The sequence below is a fragment of the Anomaloglossus baeobatrachus genome, chromosome 7 (genome assembly GCF_048569485.1).
Source record: "Anomaloglossus baeobatrachus isolate aAnoBae1 chromosome 7, aAnoBae1.hap1, whole genome shotgun sequence".
Lineage (NCBI taxonomy): Eukaryota > Metazoa > Chordata > Amphibia > Anura > Aromobatidae > Anomaloglossus > Anomaloglossus baeobatrachus.
The window spans coordinates 106,190,933-106,217,499 of NC_134359.1; the positions used below are offsets into that span (position 1 = coordinate 106,190,933).

Here is a 26,567-nt window from a genome sequence, read left to right on the forward strand (position 1 = left end):
TCACGGAGCTGTGTTATTCAACTATGTAACCGAGAAGTCCTGGCAAGCGGTGGTGGTCTAATCAACGACATTGACGCAACCCTCACCGATCAGACATTGATGACCTATCCTAAGGATAAACTGCCAATGGGAAGGTTCCATTAAAACAAGTTCAGTCCAATTGGAGTAAGACACTATAAATGACTACCTATTGACTGCTTTTTTATATATCTGTTTATCTGTGAAGAAGAACAGCATGAGAATGTGGGGTGTTCACAATGATTGAAGTTACTATCCCTATGTTGGGCTACATGGAGACAATTCATTAAAGCTTTCACACTAGAAAACTGGTGTAAAAAACTTTGAAAAGTCATAATTATTTTTGAGCTGGGCAAATATTTGGTTACATTTGGTGTTTTCCACTGAAGATGGAGAGGAACTTGGGTAGAAAAGGGCTACACCCACCTATCAAATTAAGCAAAAGTCCCAGCACTTTTCACTCCAGAAATACTACTTCAGTCCCTGACTGGAGTAGCATTTCTGGTGAAGCACACGTCGCGGAGAAGATGTGTTGTGTTAAATAACGGGCGTATGTCTCCTAATGACTTCAAACATCGTATTCCAGCGGGCCCTTCATTGAAACTGGCCTGCACAATGCCAGTCTAAGGGGTACTTTGCACGCTGTGACATCGCTAGCCGATGATAGCAATGCCGAGCGCGATAGTACCCGCCCCCGTCGCACATGCGATATCTTGTGATAGCTGCCGTAGTGAACAATATCGCTACGGCAGCTTCACACGCACTTACCTGGTCGGCGACGTCGCTGTGACTGCCAAAGAATCCCTCCTTTAAGGAGGCTGTGCGTTCGGCATCACAGTGATGATCACCGCAATGTCACTAATCGGCCGCCCAATAGAAGCAGAGGGGCAGAGATGAGCGGGATGTAAACATCCTGCCCACCTTCTCCCTTCCGCATTGCAGGTGGATGGCGGGCGCAGGTAAGGAGATGTTTGTCGCTCCTGCGGGTTTACACACAGCGATGTGTGGAGCTGCAGGAGCGACAAACAACATCGTACCTACGGACGCACCGACATTATGAAAATGAACGACGTGACACAGATCACCGATTTTTGACTGTTTGATGCACGTTCATCTTCTCTCCTAGGCTTTACACGTTGCAATGTCGTTACCGGTACCGGATGTACGTCACTTTCGATTTGGCCCCGACGATATCGCAGTAGCGCAGTAAGCACATAAGTATGTGAAGCATATATATCTACACCAAAAACCTGTCTCTTGGCAGGAAAATTCTGTGTACAATACGCTAGTTTTTATGCGTTTTTTTGGTGTGTCTTTTCCCCATTGAATGGGTGAAAAATGCTGCCAAAATGCTGAAAAAATGGAAATCAAAACTGCTTCATATCTGCAAGGAAATAATAAGGAACAGATTTTAGAAATCTTATTCCCTTTGTTGCACCAGTAAAACACGTGGAAAAATTGAGGCAAAAACGCAACGTGTGAACAAGCTCTTAGTGAATCGGCCCTAATGGCCCAGTTCAAAACACTAGCCATGACCTACAAGTCTACAACCTGCAGTAACCCTCAGTCTGATATAGCGCTGCACGACCATCTGTACCCTCACCTACTGTATGCCTACCCATCCATTGTAGACTATGAACCCTCCCGGGCAGGGTCCTGTTTCCTCCTCTTACCAGTCTGTGCCTTGTTTTGGTTATGATTATTGTACTTGTTCCTACTCTGTGTGCCACTTTCTACATGTAAAGCATCATGGAATAGATGGCGCTATAATAATAATAATTCTATTTTCATTAGTGTGTTGTCAGTATAGCTGATATGAAACTTAGTTTAGTGGGCATTTTAAGCTAATTACATTTCAATGAACTTTTTGCCACTGTAAATGACATATTAGTCAGTCAGTTTGATGAGCTATTGAACTGCAAAGGGCCCATTTAGGCTATGTGCGCACGTTGCGTTTTTTTTCCGCGGAAAAGCTGCGTTTTGAACTGCAGCGTAACTGCATGCGTTCAGCTTCCCCAGCAAAGTCTATGAGAAAGCCGAAAAATCAATGCACAATGCACACGCTGCGTTTGTAAACGCAGCGTTTTGGATGCCCAAAATCACTGTGGAAAAAAAAGCAGCATGTCACTTTTTTTGTGCGTTGTAGCTGCGTTCTCCACCCATTGAAATCAATGATGTAGGTCAGAACGCAACCAAAATGCACTTGGACTGCATTTTTGTTGCGTTCTGCATGCTTTTTTGACAAGCAAAACGCAGGTCTTTTCAGTCTCATGTCGGTCAATTTCTGTCTGTGGATGTCGGTGAATCTCCCTCTGTCTGTCGGTCGTTCGGTCTCTTTCTCTGTCAGTTGGTCGCTCTGTCTGTCTCTCTCTCTCTGTCGGTCGGTCTCTCTGTCCCTCTCTCTGTCCATCGGTCAGTCTCTCCCCCTCTCTCATACTCACTGATCCCCGATCACCAGCGCGTCGCTGCACGGCGTTCACACTGCTCCGGCGGCTTTTCCTCTTTTGAAAATGTCGGCAGCTCATTATTCAATCTCGTATTCCCTAATTTCCCCGCCCACCGGCGCCTATGATTGGTTGCAGTCAGACACGCCCCCCCGCTCAGTGACAGCTGTCTCACTGCAACCAATCACAGCTGCAGGTGGGCGGGTCTATATCATGCAGTAAAATAAATAAATAATTAAAAAAAAACGACGTGCGGTCCCCTTCAATTTTGATACCAGCCAAGATAAAGCCACATGGCTGAAGGCTGGTATTCTCAGGATGGGGAGAGCCACGTTATGGGGAGCCCCCCAGCCTAACAATATCAGCCAGGAGCCGCCCAGAATTGCGGCATCCATTACATGCGAAAGTCTCAGGACTTTACCCGGCTCATCCCGAATTGCCCTGGTGCGGTGGCAATCGGGGTAATAAGGGGTTAATGGCAGCAGCCGACACCCTAGATCCGGTAAAAGGTTTTTTTACATATGATACATCGTATGTGGTGTATCTGATCAAGTGTCCTTGCGGTCTCAGATATGTTGGTGAGACCACTCAACATATCCGAGACCACATTTCCCAGCATAAGTCCACCATTAGGTGCAAGAGATTTCTCTTACCTATTCCCAATCACTTTATTAAAATGGGGCACTCCGTGTCACAACTGAGATACCAGATTATCGAGCAGGTGGTAGCTCCGCGGAGGGGAGGTGATAGGGTTAAACTTTTAAAAACACATTAATCTTTTTGGATATACACGCTTCAGACGTTGGAGCCGATGGGTCTCAACAGGGAGTGTGATATTCTCCTGTAGGTGCTGAGGCTGGGTGATGGTTTGTGGGGTCCATATTTATCACAACATATTTATATTCTCTGGTTTTGTTATTTTTTAGGCTACATGAGTCAAGTGGTGAGCCGATTTTTTTTTTTTTTGTCTACGTTCCTTTTTTTGTAGTTTTAGGCTATGTGCGCACGTGTGCGTATTACATGCAGTTACGCTACGCTTTGTAGCGCAGCGTAACTGCATGCATCCTGTGTCCCCTGCATAATCTATGGAGATTGTGCAGGGGCTGTGCGCACGTGGCGTCTTAGAGCGCAGCGCTTCGGCTGCTGCCCGAAGCGCGCGTTCTAAGAAGTGACATGTCACTTCTTCCGTGCGCTTTGCCGGCAGCCCCTGCTCTGTCTATGGCAGGATCTGTATGCAGAGCGCACGTTCTCTGCCGGCACCATGCGCTTCAGAACGGAGCTTTTAAGCTGTGCTCTGAAGCGCACCTTTTAGGAGCGGTGCAGAGCGCACACGTGCGCACATAGCCTTATGTTTCAATCTCTTTTTCTGGCTTTACTATAATCTGCATATTCATCTACCATGAATTGTGCAGGAACCGTCCTTTATCTCTTCTTTTCTGCCTCTGTCATTCATTTACTGTCATGGTAATGAGCTCGTTCAGCCACACTTATGTGCCTTCACTTTATTAGACCCGCAACACACATCCATTTTTTTTGTACGTGTGTGGTACGTATTTGCACGTACCGGAGACACGTACACACGGAGACCCATGTTATTCAATGGTAGATGGCACACACACGTAAAATCACACGGAACGTGTGTCCGTGTCGTAAGTACATGTATGCGCTTTTCTACACGGACGGCATGTCCGTTTTTGGCCGGCAGCACGCAGGCACGGACCCGCTTTAGCCTATGGGTCCGTGCCTGCACGGACCGCACACGGAGTATGTCCGTGTTCAGCACGTATCGTCCGTGTCCGTTTTTCATCACGAAATCTGAAACACTTGTTTCCAATCTATCAGGACAATTGAAAGCAAACAACACCAGGATCTCATGATGAATGATTAAAATCGGTTATTGGGTAAGAATGCGGGCCTTTATAAACGGACAGCACACGGACAGCACACGTACGTATTTTATGTCAATAAGGACATTCCACACGCACACACGGCTCGCATACGCCATCACACGGATGCCATACGTACCGGAGAAACTCCCCTAAAAAACGGAACACGGACCCGAAAAACGGACCGTGAGACACGTACGTTTTTTTTGCGGAAGTGTGTTTTAGGCCTTAGTTAGCTTTCATTCCTGCTGCTTTGTCTAAGGCTATGTGCGCACGTGTGCGCTCTGCACCGCACCTAAAAGGTGCGCTTCAGAGCGCAGCTGAAAAGCTCGGTTCTGAAGCGCATGGTGTCGGCAGAGAACGTGCGCTCTGCATGCTGCCTCTCCCTATAGACAGCATGCAAACCGCACGGAAGAAGTGACATGTCACTTCTTAGAACGCAGCGATTCGGGCAGCACCCGAATCGCTGCGTTCTAGTATGCCACGTGCGCACGGCTCCTGCACAATCTCCATAGACTGTGCAGGAGACGCAGGACGCATGCAGTTACGCTGCGGTGCAGAACGCAGCGTAACTGCATGCAATACGCACACGTGCGCACATAGCCTAATAACACGTGACTGTCGGTGTCTCTCTGGGTTGGTTGGGAGACTAGTCTTTATACTATTAGATCTCTGCATGGTTTCCTGATTGCACCACGCTGGAGCACGGCCCTGCTTGTATTTCTTGTATCACATATAAGGTATGGTTTATAGGTCCTTAGATATTATGTTTCTATTTGTGACACGTGGTGCTAACTCACTTATTCTTTGTATAGGTGTTTTGCCTCTATTTATATTCCGATTCCCAGTTTTACCAGGTATTTGTTCATATGGTTTTACCTGTTAGATTACACCAGTGTTTTATCTGGCTCCTGCACACCTGCTTTTTTCTGTGTCTACATGTTTTTCTCTCTCTTGTTCTCAATGATTTACGTTTGTGTCTATTCTATTCAATCTTAGCCTTTCTAACATTTATTGTTGTCTTTCTGTTTCTTTTTTTATCATTTTATCTTTTTATTTTTCTCTTTTTTTTCCCTTTTTTCTCTTTCCTGGTTTTTTTTTTTTTCTCCTTCTTTACATTCCTAATCGGCCTGTCACATGTTTTTTTTTTTTTGTTTTACAGCCTTAGGCTATGTTCGCACGTTGCGTTTTTTTCCACGTTTCTGCAGCGTTTTTAGCAGCAGCGTTTTTGCGCTAAAACGCATGCGTTTTTGATTGCCAGCAAAGTCTATGGGAAAAGCAGAAATCCTGTCTGCACTTTGCTTTTTTTTCAGCAGCGTTTAATTTGCATATTTGTGGTCAAAAACCATGCTGAAAAAGAAGCAGCATGTCAGTTGTTTTTGCCATTTCTGCAGCGTTTCCTTAACATTGGAGTCAATGAGAAATGGCAAAACGCAACCACAATCACAATTCCTGCGTTTTTCATGCTTTTTACCTGCTTTTCCACTGCGTTTTTGGCTTCAAAAACGCATGCTTTTGTGGCATAAAATTAAAGGGTTATAATGTTCCTTTACACACACACAATAACCAAAAATTTAAATGATAAAAAATATTAAACTGTACCTATTTTTCTGTTAAAATGTGCATAACCGCTATTATTTCATTAAAATTGATAATGTTCCATATATTTTTATTTAAAGTTAATTTTATCCTTTATTTCTCTTTTTTCATTCTTTTTGACTATTCCAACTTTATTTCTCAGTGTCTTGATCTACAAAACGCATCTGCAGAAACGCAGGTGAAAACGCAGGTAAAAAGCGCTGAAAACGCACTAAAAACGCGGTAAATACGCATGCGTTTTTAGCGCTAAAAAATGGCCAAAAGCCATTTGGTCAAAAACCAAGGGAAGGAAAACGTGCAGAATAAACTGCAGGTACTCCGACGCAACGTGCGCACATAGCCTTAGGCCCGTTTCACACGTCAGTGATTCTGGGACGTTTCTGCTTTTTTTTAAACGTACCAGAATCACTGACATACGCAGACCCATTATAATGAATGGGTCTGCTCACACGTCAGTGATTTTTCACTGCACGTGTCTCCGTGCAGCGTACCTGCGTGTGCGTGTTTGCCGCACGGAGACATGTCCATTTTTTTCTGGCATCACTGATGTCCCACGGACCACGCAGTGGTGTGGTCCGTGAAACACGTGCCAGAAAAAAACATGCTTTGAAAATAAAAAACATTTTAACTCACCCGGCGTCCAGCGATGTCCTCTGCAGCCCGTTCTCCCTGCTGCTTCTGAGCCGGCTCATTATTGTCGCGCATATTCATTATGCGCGACACAGCCGACCCGGAAGCAGCTGCTGCGGGGGTCACCGCCAGCCGGATGCTGCACCGCGGGAGCGATCAGCACCATGGAGAGCGGGAGCACGCACAGGTGAGATGTTTTCTAAGTGCAATCACGGGCCACGGAGAACGGAGCCCGGATTGCACTTAGACAACCCACGTGTGCCGTGAATCACGGCACACGCAGGGACATGTGCGTGTTTTACACGCCAGTGAAAAACGTCACTGTTTTTCACTGACGTGTGAAACGGGCCTTACCGGTTATACAGACCTCTATGGGTGCCCACACTCTGCGACCCAGTAAAGTTAGGTACATGGGCGCTTACAGTCCTTTTTCATGATACACCTATACTTGTTTGTTCTATTATACTATTATGATCCAGTAGCGACTGTTATTGTAATTAAAATGATGTTATATATGGATCTTAAAAAATACATATATATTGATTGTTAATTCTGTTATTTTGTTTATGCAGACCTAATTTTTTGATAAAGGCTATTTAATGCCGAAAACGTTCATGAAATGAATGAAGGTTACAACTAGATATTTTGCAAATGAGTGAAGAATTATAATAATAATAAAAATAATTTTTGGACCACCATATCTGTTTTTTTCTCGTTTGGGTGTGCCAGCACTACACTTTTCAGCAGCCCATAGCTGCCACTAAGTCCTAGGTTAATCATGACAGGCGTCTCCCCAAGATACCTTCCATAATTAACCTGTAAGTGAAAGTAAATAAACACATACACCCGAAAAAATCATTTATTTGGAATAAAAGACAAAAAAACACCCTCTTTCACCACTTTATTAAAATCCCCAAATACCCCTCTAGGTCCGGCATAATCCAGAGGTCCCACGACGCATCCAGCTCTGCTACATGAAGCTGACAGGAGCGGCCGTAGAACACCGCTGCTCCTGTGAGCTCCACGCAGCAACTGAAGTGAATCGCACTGTCAGCGGGGACGTCACTGAGGTAATGCCGGTGTGTGTGTGTGCGGTGATGATGAGGGCTGTAGTGTCGGGATGTGTGCGGGGATGTCGGCGGTAATGTCGGGATGTCGGCGGTAATGTCAGGATGTGTGCGGGGATGTCGGGATGTCTGCGGGGATGTCGGCGGTAATGTCAGGATGTGTGCGGGAATGTCGGCGGTAATGTCGGTTTGTGTGCGGGGATGTCGGGATGTGTGCAGGGATGTCGGGATGTGTGCGTGGATGTCGGGATGTGTGCGGGGATGTCGGGATGTGTGCGGGGATGTCGGCGGTAATGTCGGGATGTGTGCGGGGATGTCGGCGGGAATGTCGGGATGTGTGCGGGAATGTCGGGTTGTGTGCGGGGATGTGTGCGGTAATGTCGGGTTGTGTGCAGGGATGTAGGCGGTAATGTCGGGATGTGTGCGGGGATGTCGGCGGTAATGTCGGGATGTGTGCGGGGATGTCAGCGGTAATGTCGAGTTGTGTGCAGGGATGTTGGCGGTAATGTCAGGATGTGTGCGGGGATGTCGGGATGTGTGCGGGGAAGTCGGCGGTAATGTCGGGATGTGTGCGGTGAAGATGATAATCGGGACGCCACACACAGACAGAGCTGCGGTATGAAAATGAAGTCGGGTGCAGTTCACCCAAGTTCATGACTCCGGAATGTCTGACTGAAGGCCTTTGACCTTCCCCAACAACCCCCTACCCCTTAGGGTTCTTATCTAAAATAAACACAAACACTGTGTGACGTTGGAATATAAAGGCCACAGCAGCCCCATTTATTCATAACATAAACATCAGCCATGTAACAATACAACTCTTCATTGAAGAACCCGAAAAGGAAGGGGGGGGTACCTGAAGGTTAACCAAAATGTTCTTTGCAACATCAGCCCGTCTCCTGACCCTCAGCCGCAACACACCGACTCGAGAGCCCAAGCCAGATGTTGCCCCCACTATGTCCCGCTGAGACTCAACCCAGCAAGGACCCGTTTACCAAACAATTGCACCGCTAGAGGTAACCCGCTCCGGCACTGGGTTCCGTCCTCTCCTCTGTGCAAACCCCCACCTTCAGACACCCCCCTCCTTTCCGCCGCTGCGACAAATACGATCTTCCTTCTTTTCTTCATCGATGTCGAATCCACAATTAGGGCGGGCGGGCGGGAACGATTCCAGTCACCGTCCAGGTAGGAATGACCCACCCCCCCTCTGACCTGCCCTATATACTACCCCCTATAGCCACCACCCCCTGACCAATCAAACTGACCCCTGATCCTAACTGCCCCTTAGCACCACCCCCAAATTTCGCGCCCAAACTGACTTTCTCCATTAACCCCTTATTAACCCTATGGCCTGGCATCCCTCCTAGTCATGTAGCCCTCCCTTAAGCCCCTTCGGGTCAGCAGTCCGGGCTCTTCCTTGACTCCGGAATGTCTGACTGAAGGCCTTTGACCTTCCCCAACAACCCCCTACCCCTTAGGGTTCTTATCTAAAATAAACACAAACACTGTGTGACGTTGGAATATAAAGGCCACAGCAGCCCCATTTATTCATAACATAAACATCAGCCATGTAACAATACAACTCTTCATTGAAGAACCCGAAAAGGAAGGGGGGGGTACCTGAAGGTTAACCAAAATGTTCTTTGCAACATCAGCCCGTCTCCTGACCCTCAGCCGCAACACACCGACTCGAGAGCCCAAGCCAGATGTTGCCCCCACTATGTCCCGCTGAGACTCAACCCAGCAAGGACCCGTTTACCAAACAATTGCACCGCTAGAGGTAACCCGCTCCGGCACTGGGTTCCGTCCTCTCCTCTGTGCAAACCCCCACCTTCAGACACCCCCCTCCTTTCCGCCACCGCGAGCTCGCATGACCCCTTGTGCGCGCGAGTCCTCCCACACCAACAAAGCCTTCTCAAGCCCCTCCATCAGCCCTAAGGCCCAAATATCATTTCCCACCGAATTTAAATGGACCCCGTCCCGGCGCAACAAGTCGGCGGACGTCGCTTCCAACTCCGGGTGCCGAACAGAAACACCCCCAACCCGGGAAATGAACCGCCCAATCTCCCAATTCACTTTACTTCGCGCCCTGTTTACTGCCTCCACCGACCTGGCGTGCCGCCATGTCAGCCGCGCAACCATATCCGACCAGACAATTACTAGACCCGGGTGGGAAGACAGGAGCCGCAGGCAGTCACATTTTATGTCTTGTATCAGGTCCCTGGAAGCCCGGAGACCCAGGTCATTCCCACCCGCGTGTAGTACTACCACGTCCGGTGCTCTGTCCAGCTGCGAATGGTGGCGCCAGGTAGGCAACACCTCACTCCACAGCATGCCCCTGACCCCGATCCATCGCACAGTAGCCTTTTCTCTGGGAACCCCCAACTGGCGGCCGTCCGGTCGCATTCCCGCACGAAACGCCCCCCAATACACGTATGAGTGGCCGAGCACCCACACCAACAACGGTAAACCTACAAAACAAAAGGTGACAACACAGAGGGGGTGGGGGGGGGGGGGGGGGGGGGCACGAGGAAGAAAATGGGTAATGATTACCAAACAAATACCGCCCCCGACCCCCCCCCCCTTCCCCACCAATAGCTCACAACAAGTTCGGCCGGACGTAAGATCTAAACCTGGCCGAGTCCCATCGTCCAATCTTACGGAGAGCCTGCGCGCCCAGACCCCAACGAGCCGCCTGAGTCGCAGCCCCAATCCGAAAGGAATGCGACGCGAACTCAGCCTCGTTGAGACCGCAACACTGCAGGCACCTCCGAAAGATGCAGACAAATTGGTAACTCGACAAGGCTGACCCGTCCTGGTGGGACAAAAGGGACCCCGGGCGAGCTCCCCTCACTTCTAAAAACGCCGACAGCCATCTGACAGGGCACTCCGCTAAACCAGGTACACCCCATAGTTCCACCATCCGACCTCTACCCAGCTGGTCCGTCTTTGACCGTCTCAAGCAACACCGCACCACATCCATACCGCATTCCACGTCCTCCAGCAACAAACCTCCGTGACTCCTCGTGTTTCTGCTCACCAGTTCACTAATTCTAAACGCCCCGAAGAAGGCCAAAACAAAAGCGGTCCCGAACAACTGGCATTCATACTCCGAACAGCACACCCGAGGCAACACCGACAACAGCTTGCCCAGCAGCTCAAAAGATACCGGGCGCCGAAGGTCCCGGCGCGCCCCCGCCCTCCGGTAACCCTTCATCACCTGGCGCACCCAGAAATCCTTCGTAACATCCTTCCAGCCCAATAACTTGAAAAAGAAGGAAATGCCCGCTAACCTGCCCGCCACGGCCGACCACGAAAGGCCTTCTTCCTTAGCCCTGCCCAACATGAACAAAACTAAATAAACTCTGTCACCTTCAGATACATGACCTCCCACCTCATCAACCAACTCGAGCCAACGGTCCCACGCTGAATTGTAGCTGCGCCACGTACTGGGTGCCACCGAGTGTCGGATCAATTCCCAGGCCGGCTGCAAACCAGGTCCCACAACCAGACGGGCCATACGGTCTCCTGCTGCTCCGCGTCCGGCGCCAGCATTCGAAAGCGGTCCCACTGGAAGCGAGATAAAGCATCAGCCACAGAATTCAGCACCCCCGGCACATGTACAGCGCAGACCCACAAGTTCAACTCCAGACATTTCAGCACCAAATGACGCAAGAGATCCACCACCGGGGGGGAATCAGCTGTCAACTTGTTAACACACTGAACAACCCCCAGGTTGTCACACATGAAACGCACCTTCCTGTCTTTCAAATCCTGTCCCCAAACCTCTAAGGCCACGACAATAGGGAAAAGTTCCAACAGGGCCAAATTCCTAGTCAGACCGCAAACCCGCCACGAATCAGGCCACCTGCCGACACACCATCTCCCCCCAAAATATGCGCCAAAACCACTGGATCCCGCCGCGTCCGTATACAGCACCAACTCCTCATTTGACACCACCTCACGAAGCCACAATGACCGTCCATTATACAGCTGCAAAAAACGGGACCACACTCTCAGGTCCGCCTTATGCTCCACCTTCAAACGCACAAAATGCAAAGGGTGCAACACACCGGTGGTGGCTTGAGCCAAGCGACGGGAAAAAACTCTCCCCATCGGCAATATTCTACACGCAAAATTCAACTTCCCCAACAGGGACTGCAAGTCCCGTAAACGAATCTTCTTGGCCTCAATGGCCCCTTGAACGCAACGCCTCAAATCCACCAGCTTGTCCTCCGGCAAGCGGCACTCCATGGCAACCGTATCCAGCTCGATACCCAGGAATTTCAAAACCGTAACCGGACCCTCCGTCTTCTCCGGCGCCAACGGAACGCCAAACCGGCGAGCAACCTGCTCCACTGTCCGAAGCAAAAGGGAACACTGCGAGGATCCCGCAGGCCCCATGCACAAAAAGTCGTCCAAGTAATGCAACACTGAATCTAGACCCGCCTCATCCTTAATTACCCATTCCAAGAAACAACTAAACTTCTCAAAATAAGAACATGAAATTGAACAGCCCATAGGCAAACAACAATCTACATAAAACTTGTCCTCCCACCAACACCCCAACAGGTGAAAACTGTCCGGGTGCACCGGCAACAGGCGGAAGGCCGCTTCTATATCCGTTTTCGCCAAAAGCGAACCACAACCCAACTTCCTTAACCATTCCACAGCCTTATCAAAACGGACATACGAAACCGAAACCAGCTCAGGATCAATACCATCGTTCACCGACCGGCCAGTAGGATAGGACAAATGGTGGATGAGCCGAAACTTGTTAGGTTCCTTTTTCGGGACCAACCCCAACGGGGACACAACCAAGTCCGACAATGGAGGGGCATCAAAAGGCCCCGCCATCCGTCCTAGCTCCACCTCCTTCCGTAACTTATCCGCAACAATCTCACCATGTAGGCGAGTCGACTGTAAATTTTTTAAACGAATCTCTCCCGTCTTAACCACTGACGGTATCTTGAAACCAAAACTAAAACCGTCACTCAACAATTCCGCCGACCCCCGATCCGGGTATCTACTTAGAAACGGCGCCATCCGATCTACCCTCACCGGGGTCCTCCCTTTTTGACGAAGACTCAGCGGCCTTTCCTTTTCCCTTCCGGAAGCACTTAAGGTGACTGTGGGCGCCACCACAGCCCGAACACTCGTGCTTGAATCGGCAGGAAGACCCAAACCGGCATTCCTTCTCATTAAACTGCCAGCAAACGCCCTTTTTGGGCCCCGACGAGGTGCCAAATGATCCCCCGCCGGTGCCCCCTGGAAAGGACTGTGATGCCGACTTCGGCGCAGCCATCAGCCGCATCCATAGACTAATTTCTTTGTGGTCCCACCGTAAACTGGGTCTGACCGCCTTCCTCTGGCGAAACTGCTCGTCATACCGTAGCCAAGCAGTCCCCCCATAGGTCCTATACGCCTCACAGATAGAATCCAGATAACAAAAAAGCGCCGTACAGTTATCCGGAGCCTTTTCCCCCACCACACCGGCCAGTATCACAAAGGCCTGCAACCAGTTCTGAAAAGTGCGGGGAATAAGGCGATAACGCCGCCGTTCTTCCTCGTCCTTTTTGCTCTCATCCGGTTTAACCCGATCCAGATTAAACTTTTCCAACGGAAGCAATGAGAATATTTCAACATATTCATCCTTCCATATTTTTCCCCTGGTCTCCTGCTTCAGATGCGCCCCCAACGGGCCATCAAAGCAAACATACACTTCCCCTCTCGCCTTGTCATCCAATCGAACAATGTCCACTGCAGCCGCAGCTGCGGCAGCGGGAGCCGCAGCTGCGGCAGCGGGAGCCGCAGCTGGGGCCGCGGGAGCCGCCACCACCGGCTCACCAACCGCATTGCCACTAGCAACCCCTCCGACCGCAGGAGTCGCAACCTCCTGCCCCGTCGCTCCCTGCCACACCAAGCTAGGGCCCCCCACAGGGGCAAACAAACCCCTAACCAACCTCAACAACTCGGATGCCACACTGCCGTCACCCGTCACCACATTCACGACCCGCCCACCACTCGGGCCACCAAGCAAACCACCCGTACCACCAACCACATTCACGCCCTGCACGCCATCCGTATCACCAGACACACTATCCATAGCCAAACCAGATGCACGAGAAATAGAAGAAACCGTGGTCTTACCAGGCTGACTCCGAGAAGATCCCGAAACAGCCGTCACATGTCCTCCGCGTCGCACTCCAGCCGCCTCGCCGACCTCCACGATCTGGTCCCCGGTGCCGTCCTCCGCGCCGTCTTCCTCCAGGGTGGCCTCATCGTCCTCACTGGACCCAGGCCCAGGGAGCCCGCCGTCCGGCAGACTCGACCTTAGACCCCGTCCGCCCGCAGCACCATCCATCCTCCGCGACGATCCAGACGCTGGCTCCGCCACATATACACCGCCTGGGGCATGCCGTCCGGCATCCCCGCGTGCTCCGGCTGATCCCGACGCCGTCCCATCGTTGTCCCTCCGCTGCGATCCCAGGCCGGGCCCCGCTGATCCGGGCCGTCTCCGCACGGACTCCCCCGCCGACACTGGGACCCCATGCTCCTGCAGGGGCCCCGCTCTGCTCCTGGACCTTGCTGCCGCCGCCACTGTGGCCTCATCTGCGCCCCGCGATCCCGCTGGCCCGCGCAACCCAGCTGGCCCCCGTGACCCCGCTGGCTCATACGACCCCGCTGGCCCACGCGACCCCGCCGACCCACGCGACCGCGCCGGCCCACGTGACCGCGGCGGGTCAGGTGACCGCACCGGGTCAGGCGAGCCTGCCGGATCGCGGGGACGCGCCGGGACGGGTGAGTACGCGGAGTCACATGACCGCGCCCGGTCAGGTGACAGCGCCCGGTCAGGTGACAGCGCCGCCCCACGTGACCGCGCTGCCCCACGCGACCGCGCCGCCCCACGTGACCGCGCCGCCCCACGTGACCGCAGCGGGTCAGGTGAGCGCGCTCGGTCAGGCGAGGCCGCCGGAGCACCAGGGGACGCCGGGTCACGTGAGCGCAGCGGACCACGTGACCGCGCCGGGTCAGGTGACCGCGACGGGTCAGGTGACCGCGCCGGGTCAGGTGACCGCGCCGGGTCACGCGGCCGCGATGCGCGCGTCACTGCCGTGCGCCGCGAACCGGAAGAGGAGGGGAGGCCGGCCGTGTCGCTCACCGCCCCGTTGCCTTGGCGCCCGCGGCCCGACTTCCGGCCGGGGCCTCGCGACGTTCCGGCTCCCGGATCCACCGCCGCACATCCACTTGGGCTCCGTCTCCGCTGCCGGCTCCTCGGCGTCATCTCCGGGCTGAGGCGCTCCGGGGGGCCGAGTTCTTCGCTGCCGCTTCGGAGGCAGGGGGGTCCCATCTTCCTCGCCGACGCCGGACCATCGCTGGAGCTGCTCGTCCATCCAACGCTGTCCACGCTGCTCCGCCATCCTCTTCATCTGTGCCATGAAATCCTCCATCTTCGGGATCCAGCCACAACGATTCCAGTCACCGTCCAGGTAGGAATGACCCACCCCCCCCTCTGACCTGCCCTATATACTACCCCCTATAGCCACCACCCCCTGACCAATCAAACTGACCCCTGATCCTAACTGCCCCTTAGCACCACCCCCACATTTCGCGCCCAAACTGACTTTCTCCATTAACCCCTTATTAACCCTATGGCCTGGCATCCCTCCTAGTCATGTAGCCCTCCCTTAAGCCCCTTCGGGTCAGCAGTCCGGGCTCTTCCTTTTTCATGGTGCGACTCTGTCTGTGTGTGCTGTCAGCCGGCATGTAGCAGAGCTGATTTGCCGGGGGAACGAACTGTCAAAAATGCATCCAAAACGCATGCAAAAAGCATGGAAAAAGCATCCAAAATGCATGCGTTGTTGATGCATTTTATTTTATAAACGCAGTGTCCAGTCTGCCAGAAGGTGCGTTCTTTTCCGCACTGCAGAGAACGCAACGTGCACACATAGCCTTACTGTTTTTACACATGGGTTGTTTCCCATCTTGCATGTAGTTGTTGATGCTATTATATTATGTTATAGATATTTTGATATCTTGTATGTTTTTGTATGGAATTCTAATTGTCATTTAAAAAAAATGTATTATTTCATTTTGCCACTGTGTGGTTCCATTTATTTTTGCATACTTTAATCCATTATATAACACATAGGCAGATAAATTGGCTGGCTTATCTAGTAAAAGGAGTCAGTGAGCTTCCTTTATACATATAGATATTGGTCACATGCTAACATTGGGAAAAAAAATTTTTGTGTCAAGCACAAGACAGAAATGGAGCTGGCAAGACAAGGAATCAAGGTGATATAAGGATATTAAGGTACCTGTGTGAATACCAGCGTCTTGGTAAATAAAAGTAAAATTAACTACATTTTGTCAAGGCATATAAAAGCTTCTACATAAGATAGAAATATATTGGGTAAACAGAAGCTGTCACCATGAAAATGCCGTCCAATCTGCAGGCACCATGTTATAGTGCAGTGGGAGTGGAGCAGATTGATGAAGATTTTTCTGAGAAAAGATTCGGTATAACCTGTGTTTTCATCATTTTAGTCTCTGATCTTTTTGGGATTTCCGATTCATTGTGCGGTCTTATCAGTGACTGACAGCTGTTTCTTTATGCACATTTATACAAAGAAAGCAGTCAGTCACTGATATGGGTTGGTGCCCACCATGAGTTTTACTTGCGTTTCTGATGTTGTGTATTTTCACAGAATCAAAAATGCAGCATTTTACAGTACGAGCAAAGTGGATGGGATTCATAGAAATCTCATATCCACTGTGCTTCTTTTTTACACTGCGTAAACTCCCCTGTTCTGCTTTTTCCAAGGCACAGTGTGTCAATTTCTCTTGCGGGTAAGTTGAGTCTTCTGTGCGGATTTCCCCACAGACTTGCATTAGATGCGGAAATTTCGCCGGTAAAAAACATACCTGCGTTTTTTGTGTGTCTATGGCCTCTTCTCCACTAGCGTTTTTTAATCACAGCGACACTCGGCTCAAAATGTGAGTCGAGTATCCTGCATGTGTCCTGCGTGTGATCTGCGTACGGTGTGTGTTTTTTTTCCTCACATAGCATCCGTATGACATGTGAGCGTCATGCGGGTGCTATGTGAGTTTTTAGGTAAGCAGCGTCAGACTGGCTACGGGAGAAATCTCCTGTAAAACCTGTCCTGGCCGCGGTTACCTGCACTGAGCTCCAGAGCTGTAAGCTGAGCTCCAGCATCTGCCTGATCTGTCTGCAGCTGTGCTGACCTGAACAGCAGTCGCCGGGGAATCAATCACTTGGCGCTCGCTGTTCAGGCTGCACTCTGGAGCTCAGGGGACAGCTCCGGGGTTCAGTGCAGTTCAGTGCATGTAACCGCGGCCAGGACTGGTTTTACTGGAGATTCTTCCGGTAGCCAGTCTGACCCGGTATGCAAGTGTCAGGATCCGTGTGACATGCGCATGCCACCCGGATTCTGACTTGCATGAGGGTGACAGAGCTGAGAATCGCATCAAATCGCAGCATGCTGTGATTTCATGGAGAGCCTGTGTAGAGTCTTTAAAAAACGGGGAAATGGAGACAGCCTCATAGGAAACCATTTGCAAGATTGCAAACCGTTTCTCAATGCGAGGGAATTTGCAGGACAAAAACGCTAGTGGAGAAGAGGCCTACGAGTCAGAAACGCATCAAAAACATGTAATCCGACAAACAAAAAAGCAGCGTCAAAAATGCAATAAATATGCAGTGTACAACAATACATAAAATTTTAAATCTAATCTAGTTCTAATTCTTGTATAAACGTAATACACGATACTTATTCAATTAGTTTAATAAGAAAATTGTTTGTTTACATTCATCTCCTGACATATTTTATTTGAAAATCATACTTTGTAAATTTTTAATCCGACTGTATGTCATAGTTTTTACTAATGTTATTTGTTTTGTTTCTCCTTTTGTATATGTCTACTGTATATCATTTGTTTGATATAGCATGAAGTAATGCTATACAGCACTTTCTGTTTTATTGTTTTTGTTAGAACTGTTTTATGTATAAACTTTGAAAACCTAATAAAAAATTATTGAATCATAAATATGCAGTGTAAAAAATACACACAGAAATGCAGTAAAAACTGCAAGGAAACTTAAGCGGGCTTTACACGCTATAATATATCTAACGATGTGTCGGCAGGGTCACGTCGTAAGTGACGCACATCCGGCATCATTAGTGATATTGAGGTGTGTGAAACCTACGTGCGATTGCGATTGAACGAAAAACCGTTGATCACATACACGTCGTTCAATTACTAAAAATTGAACGTCAGGTTGTTCATCGTACCCGGGGTAGCACACATCGCAGCGTGTGACACCCTGGGAACGATTAACTCAGCTTACCTGCGTCCCACGGCTCCCACCGGCTATGCGGAAAGAAGGAGGTGGGTGGGATGTTTACGTCCCGCTCATCTCCGCCCCTCCGCTTTTATTGGCCGGCTGCCGTGTGACGTCGCTGTGATGCTGAACGTCCCTCCCACTCCAGGAAGTGGATGTTCGCCGCCCACATCGAGGTCGTATGGAAGGTAAGTACGTGTGACGGGATTTAATCGTTTTGAACGTGCCGCACATACGATGGGGGCGTGTGCGATCGAATACGAGATCGCATGTGTAATTGTAATTCAACGAATACTGATTGTGGGAACATAACCTTAGACCACCCACTCGACCAAAAAAGCAGGAAGCAGGGGTTTAAATGATTAAATTGCAGGTTATACTGAATCTTTTCTTACAATGCTATATATCAATCTGCTCAGCTCCCCAGATACATAAGATGATGCCTGCAGACTTGACTATATTTTTATGCTGACAGGTTCTCTTTAACGATATTGTGTGAAGCATTATACACTTCAAAAAAAAAAAAAAAATCTAGTGATGATAGAGCACGACCATGCTTGGGTATTCGGTACTTGTTAAAAGCAGTTGATGCTTGGACGGGCTGGACTCGAGCACTCAAGTATAATGGAAGTCAATGGGGAACTGAAGCATTTTTCCCTGAGCTTTCCTAGAAAAATGCTCGAGACCCCATTGACTTCCATTATACTTGGGTGCATGAGTCAAGCACATTCGAGCATCCAACTGCTCTTAACTAGTACCGAACACCCAAGCATGGTAGAGCTCGTTCATCACTACAAACATCCAAACTGTGAAGTATTGCACCGCCTGCATTTGTGTGACTGCTTCTGGTACATGCAGCAGAAAAAATAAATGCAGCAGAAGAACCGCTAAAGAGACATGTACTTTAATCAGGACAATTTGTTTTCAAGCAGGACAACAACCTCAAACATAGAAATCTATACTACAGTGGCCTAAAAACAACAATGACAAAACCCCATATGTTCTATTCTTCCTTTATGTTTCACAGTATTTTCATTATTGAGGGGGGCTGTGACTGTTACTATTAGGAGACCGCCTAATTACAGGGAGATTGTCACTGACAAAATACAAATTCAGCCTCTTAAACATTTATATAAGGGATTTAGCCGCCCAAAAACTCATAATAATAATATATATTTTAGTGTCGTTACAGCTAAATTCACTGTCAATCCATATGCAAATGACAGCACTTTGGTGCAACCTTGGCGTGGCCAGTGGCTCAGTGCACCAATAGCCCCTTTCCCGATTCGCAGAGCCCAGCAGCATGCTCACAATGGCAAGGTGAGTGAGCACTCAGTGTGGACAATCTAAACTCTGACAGAATTGGAAAATCTCACACATGCGAGCTTACACATAGCACATGCGCTGTAATTTTTTCAAGAGGTACTTACACACTATATTACTGAGAATGCACTGCCCTTCGATGCACAACAGCATACTGAAGCCAAAATATTGTGGTTGCATAAATGTGAACACTGTCTTATAATTGGGGATGTGGTTGTGTTCAGAATGAGCCACTCACATAGTAGTAAGCTCCCAGCTGCCACTATTTAAAATGATTTTTAACTAACCCCATATAAAGTTTATCTGTTCCAGTAGGATTTTCCTCATTTTCGTAGTTGCATTTTACAGCAAAAGCCATGGTCTGTAAACAGCTTACAATGCAGCAAAGGGATCTCATTGCTGAAAATTATCAGTCAGGAGAAGGATATTTTTTTCCCTCTCTTTATTCATGCCATGGAACACTGTAAAGATAGTCATCAAGGACTGTCTTACATTTCACACAACAGTGATTTTACCTAAGGCCTGCGACACACATCCGTGCCGCCGGTACGTGTTTGCCATTTTTTGCACATACCCGGCGGCACGGAGACACGTTAAGCAATGCTACCCTATTGTAGCAGGCACACACACGTAAAACCACACGGAACGTGTGTCCGTGTGCGTTTGTACGTGTGTGCGTTTTTCTGAACGCTGACATGTCCGTGTTGTTCCGGCAGCACGGGTGTCCCACGGCCCGCACCCGTACCACACGAGTGTAGTGTGGATGCGGTCCCGTGTGACACGCGCCGGAGAAAACACACGTGTCAGAAAAAAAAACAAACCTTAACTCACCTTCTCCAGCCCTCCTGTCTCTGCCGCTGCTGCCACTTGCTGCCGACCGCCGCTCATTATTCTCATTTAATATTCACTTCACTGCCTGGCAGCAGCAGCAGCGGGGAGACGGGAGGGCTGGAGACCGAGGATCAGCACCACGGGACAGCAGAATGAACCACGTGAGTATGCCAATTACCGGTTCTACGTGTCCTATCGTGGATAACACACGTAGAACACACGTGGCCCGCACGTACCAGAAGACACGTACTTACCTGCACGCAACACGCAGGGGAAATACGTGTCTCTCGGCTCGTGCGTGATTTTCACGTGAGTGTGGCAGAGGCCTAAAACTGGATGATAGTAAAAAAAAATGAGAGACAAGAAGAAAATTGGTCTGGAAACCTGCCAAGAGGCCTACAGCAACATTAAAGGATGTACATTTCTAGCAATTACTGGTTGTGTACCACACATGAAAGAAGGAATTTTGTTACTTTACCGTAAATTCCTTTTCTTCTAGCTCTTATTGGGAGACCCAGACGATTGGGGTATAGCTACTGCCCTCTGGAGGCCACACAAAGCACTACATCAAAAGTGCAAGGCCCCTCCCCCTCTGGCTATACCCCCCCGTGGTATCACGGGTACTCCAGTTTTAGTGCCAGAGCAAGAAGGAGGAAGCCAACAACTGGTTTAAACAAATTAACTCCGAGTAACATCGGAGAACTGAAAAAACCGTTCAACATGAACAACATGTGTACCCGCAAACAGCAAAAACAATCCCGAAGGACAACAGGGCGGGTGCTGGGTCTCCCAATAAGAGCTAGAAGAAAAGGAATTTACGGTAAGTAACAAAATTCCCTTCTTCTTCAGCGCTCTATTGGGAGACCCAGACGATTGGGACGTCCAAAAGCTGTCCCTGGGTGGGTAAAGAAATACCTCATGTTAGAGCTGCAAAACAGCCCCCCCCTACGGGGATGTCACTGCCGCCTGCAGGACTCTTCTACCTAAGCTGGCATCCGCCGAAGCATAGGTATGCACCTGATAATGCTTGGTGAAAGTGTGCAGACTCGACCAGGTAGCTGCCTGACACACCTGTTGAGCCGAAGCCTGGTGCCGTAATGCCCAGGACGCACCCACGGCTCTGGTTGAGTGGGCTTTTAGCCCTGAAGGAACCGGAAGCCCAGCAGAACGGTAGGCCTCTATAATTGGTTCTTTGATCCATCGAGCCAAGGTGGCTTTAGAAGCCTGCAACCCCTTGCGCGGACCGGCGACAAGGACAAAAAGTGCATCGGACCGGCGCATGGGCGCAGTGCGGGAAATGTAGATCCTGAGTGCTCTCACCAGATCTAGCAAACGCAAGTCCTTTTCATACCGGTGAACCGGATGAGGATAAAAGGAAGGCAAGGATATATCCTGATTAAGATGAAACGAGGATACGACCTTAGGGAGAAACTCCGGAATGGGGCGCAGCACTACCTTGTCCTGGTGGAACACCAGGAAGGGAGCCTTGGATGACAGAGCTGCCAGCTCAGACACTCGCCGAAGCGATGTGATCGCCACAAGAAACGCCACTTTCTGTGACAGGCGAGAAAAAGAAACTTCTTTGAGAGGCTCGAAAGGCGGTTTCTGGAGAGCCACTAGTACTCTGTTCAGATCCCATGGATCCAACGGCCGCTTGTACGGGGGCACAATATGACAGACCCCCTGCAGGAACGTGCGCACCTTAGGAAGACGTGCTAGACGCTTCTGAAAAAACACGGATAGTGCCGAGACTTGCCCTTTAAGGGAGCTGAGCGACAAGCCCTTTTCCAACCCTGATTGCAGGAAAGACAGAAAAGTGGGCAATGCAAATGGCCAGGGAGACACTCCCTGAGCAGAGCACCAGGTTAAGAAAATCTTCCACGTTCTGTGGTAGATCTTAGCAGAAGTTGACTTCCTAGCTTGTCTCATTGTGGCTACCACTCCCTGTGATAAGCCTGTTGACGATAGGATCCAGGACTCAATGGCCACACAGTCAGGTTCAGGGCCGCAGAATTCTGATGGAAAAACGGCCCTTGAGACAGCAGGTCTGGACGGTCTGGAAGTGACCACGGTCGGCCGACCGTGAGATGCCACAGATCCGGATACCACGATCTCCTCGGCCAGTCTGGGCGACGAGTATGATGCGGCTGCAATCGGATCTGATCTTGCGTAGTACTCTGGGCAAGAGTGCCAGAGGCGGGAATACATATGGGAGGCGGAACTGCGACCAATCTTGCACCAAGGCGTCTGCCGCCAGAGCTCTTTGATCGCGCGACCGCGCCATGAATGCCGGGACCTTGTTGTTGTGCCGAGACGCCATTAGGTCGACGTCCGGCACCCCCCAGCGGCGACAGATTTCCTGAAACACGTCCGGGTGAAGGGACCATTCCCCTGCGTCCATACCCTGGCGACTGAGGAAGTCTGCTTCCCAGTTTTCTACGCCTGGGATGTGAACCGCGGAGATGGTGGATGCTGTGTTCTCCACCCAATTCAGAATGCGCCGGACTTCCTGAAAGGCTTGCCGGCTGCGCGTCCCTCCTTGGTGGTTGATGTATGCCACCGCTGTGGAGTTGTCCGACTGGATTCGGATCTGCCTTCCTTCCAGCCACTGCTGGAAGGCTAGTAGGGCAAGATACACTGCCCTGATTTCCAGAACATTGATCTGAAGGGTGGACTCTTGCGGAGTCCACGTCCCCTGAGCCCTGTGGTGGAGAAATACTGCTCCCCACCCTGACAGACTCGCATCTGTCGTGACCACTGCCCAGGATGGGGGCAGGAAGGATCTTCCCTGAGACAATGAGGTGGGAAGGAGCCACCATTGTAGAGAGTCCTTGGCCGTCTGGGAAAGAGAGACTTTCCTGTCTAGGGAAGTCGTCTTCCCGTCCCATTGGCGGAGAATGTCCCATTGAAGTGGACGCAGATGAAACTGCGCAAAGGGAACTGCTTCCATGGCTGCCACCATCTTCCCTAGGAAGTGCATGAGGCGCCGTAAGGGGTGCGACTGGCCCTGAAGGAGAGATTGCACCCCTGTCTGTAGGGACCGCTGCTTGTTTAGCGGAAGCTTCACTCTCGCTGCTCGAGTATGGAACTCCATGCCAAGATACGTTAGTGACTGTGTCGGTGACAGATTTGACTTTGGAAAGTTGATGATCCATCCAAAAGTCTGGAGAGTCTCCAGCGTAGCCTGTAGACTGAGTTGGCATGCCTCTTGAGAGGGTGCCTTGACAAGTAGATCGTCTAGGTAAGGGATCACCGAGTGTCCCTGAGAGTGCAGGACTGCTACCACCGCCGCCATGACCTTGGTGAAGACCCGGGGGGCTGTCGCCAGACCGAATGGCAGAGCTGCGAACTGAAGATGGTCGTCTCCTATCACAAAACGTAGAAAACGTTGATGTTCTGTAGCAATTGGCACGTGGAGATAAGCATCTTTGATGTCTATTGAGGCAAGGAAGTCTCCTTGAGACATTGAGGCAATGACAGAACGGAGGGTTTCCATCCGGAACCGTCTGGCGTGCACATGTTTGTTGAGCAGTTTTAGGTCCAGAACAGGACGGAACGAGCCGTCCTTTTTTGGCACCACAAAGAGATTGGAGTAAAACCCTCTCCCTTGTTCCTGAGACGGTACAGGAACCACTACTCCTTCCGCTCTTAGGGAGTCCACCGCCTGCCGCAGGACATCTACACGGTCTGGATGTGGGGAGGTTCTGAAGAACCGAGCTGGAGGACGAGAACTGAACTCGATTCTGTACCCGCGCGACAAAATGTCTGTCACCCACCGGTCTTTGACCTGTGACATCCAAGTGTCGTAAAAGCGGGAGAGCCTGCCCCCGACCGGAGATGCGGAGGGAGGGGACTGGAAGTCATGAGGTAGCCGCTTTGGAAGCGGTTCCTCCATTTGCTTTCTTGGGGCGTGAATGAGCCCGCCAGGAATCTGAGTTTCTTTGCGTCCTCTGAGTCCCTTTGGACGAGGAGAATTGCGTTTTGCCCGAACCTCGAAAGGACTGAAACTTCTGCTGCCACTTTCTCTGCTGAGGTTTGCTTGATCTGGGCTGGGGTAAAGAGGAGTCTTTACCCTTGGACTGTTTAATGATGTCAGCCAATGGCTCGCCAAACAGTCTATCTCTAGATAAAGGCAAGCTGGTTAAACATTTTTTGGAACCAGCATCTGCTTTCCAGTCCTTTAACCACAATGCTCTGCGCAAAACTACCGAATTGGCAGACGCCATTGAGGTGCGGCTGGTAGATTCTAGGACCGCATTGATAGCGTAAGACGCAAACGCGGACATCTGCGAGGTAAGGGACGCCACTTGCGGCACCGCTGGATGTAAGATAGCATCCACTTTTGCTAAACCAGCTGAAATAGCTTGGAGTGCCCATACGGCTGCGAATGCTGGAGCAAACGACGCGCCGATAGCTTCATAGACAGATTTTAACCAAAGGTCCATCTGTCTGTCATTGGCATCCTTAAGTGAAGCGCCATCCTCCACTGCAACTATGGATCTAGCTGCAAGCTTGGAAATCGGGGGGTCCACCTTTGGACACTGGGTCCAGCGCTTGACCACATCAGGGGGGAAAGGATAACGTGTATCCTTAGAACGTTTAGAGAAACGCTTTTCTGGATGAGCGTCGTGCTTCTGGATTGATTCTCTGAAGTCAGAGTGATCCAACAGAGCACTTAATTTACGCTTGGGATAGAGGAAACGAAATTTCTCCTGCTCTGCCGCTGCCTCTTCTGCTGAAGGGGCTGGGGAAGAAATATCTAACAGCCTATTGATGGCTGAGATAAGATCGTTTACCATGGCGTCCCCATCCGGGGTATCCAGATTGAGAGGGGTTCCAGGATTAGACTCCTGATCACTCTCTTCAGACACATCACAGGGAGACTGATTGCGCTGAGACCCTGAGCAGTGTGATGACGTTGAGGGTCTTTCCCAGCGAGCCCGCTTGGGGTGGCTGGGGCAATCATCTGAGTCATTATACTCATCCTGAGAAGCCGGGGACCCCCTTGCAGTCTGGATTAAATCCAACTGCGGAGGATTAGAGGACATAGACCTCGCCGTGTCCATAGACTGAGCCCCAGGCATGGATTGCAAAGTTTCCAGGATTTTTGCCATAGTCACAGACATATTAACCGCAAAAACTGCAAAGTCTGTCCCCGACACCGGGGCAGGACTTACAGGCGTCTCAGCCTGGGTCACTATCTCTCCTGACTCCGGCTGGCGAAGCAGCACCGGATCTGAGCATTGCACACAATGGGGGTCCTTGGAGCCTGCTGGTAGAGCAGCCCCACATGCAGCACACGCAGTGCACACAGCCCTAGCCTTGGCAGCTTTGCGTCTTGTGGATGACATGTTGCTGCCTCCTCAGAGCGATCTGGGGTATTCAGCCAGGAAGCGACCTCACAGTGCAGGAAATCAATAAATATCTATGTCCAGTGACACAATACACTAACATACACTGAGGCACTAGAGGGGCCAGCTGAAAAGCCGCTTACCGCCCGCTTAAGAGCGGGTGTGTGGTCTTCCAAAGCCCCTCAGTCTAGGTCTCCCAGAGCCTTGCGTCCTTCCTCCAGCCAGACATGCATGTAATGGCTGCCGGCGTTCTGAGAGAAGAAGGGGGGCGGGCCCTGGGCGTTCCTGACCAAGAGCGGGAAGCCTGCTTCCCTCTGTGCCTAGTGAGAGGGCTGGAGCATGTAAATCAGGCTCCAGCCCTCGTCGCTGCAGTGAAACAGCGTCTCTCCCCTACCCTGATTGACAGGGTGGGGGCGGGAACGATCGGAGCTGCCGGCGTCCTAGGCCCAAAAGCCGGGGACTAGAGTTATAAACGCCGCCGCCGTAAAAGCGCGGTCGGCGTATCCCCGGCGCACCACAAGTCACAGCAGCGCCGCCCGGTCCAGAGGGGGTCGGCGCTGCGTTCCCAGAACACAAAGTCCCCCAGATAACTGTAGGAACACCAGCTCAGTGTACGGTCCCCGGCGCACTACAACACCCAGCCAGCCCGGAGTGTGTCTGTGCCTGCCGGGGACACAGAGTACCTGTATGATGCAGGGCCCGGTCCCTGATGGTACTCCTGCTCCGAATCCATCAGGTTCTAATGGGTCTGTGGATGGAGCCCGGCTTCAGAGCTGAGAGGCCGGCAGGATCCCACTTCCACAGAGCCCTACCAGGGGATGTGGAAGGAAAACAGCATGTCAGGCTCCAGCCCTGTACCAGCAATAGGTACCTCAACCTTACAACACCATCCAGGGGTGAGAAGGGAGCATGCTGGGGACACTATATGTGTCCTCTTTTCTTCCATCCGAACTAGTCAGCAGCTACTGCTGACTAAAATCTGTGGAGCTATGCATGGAATGTCTGACCTCCTTCGCACACAAAGCTAAAACTGGAGTACCCGTGATACCACG

At 50.6% G+C, this 26,567-nt stretch overlaps 1 protein-coding gene across 10 annotated transcripts in view; it reads right to left on the reverse strand.

Annotated features, from left to right (window-relative positions):
• UNC80 (unc-80 subunit of NALCN channel complex) overlaps nt 1-26,567 on the reverse strand; it is a 288,351-nt gene that overhangs the window by 169,558 nt on the left and 92,226 nt on the right. The gene's annotated exons all lie outside the window — the stretch shown is intronic.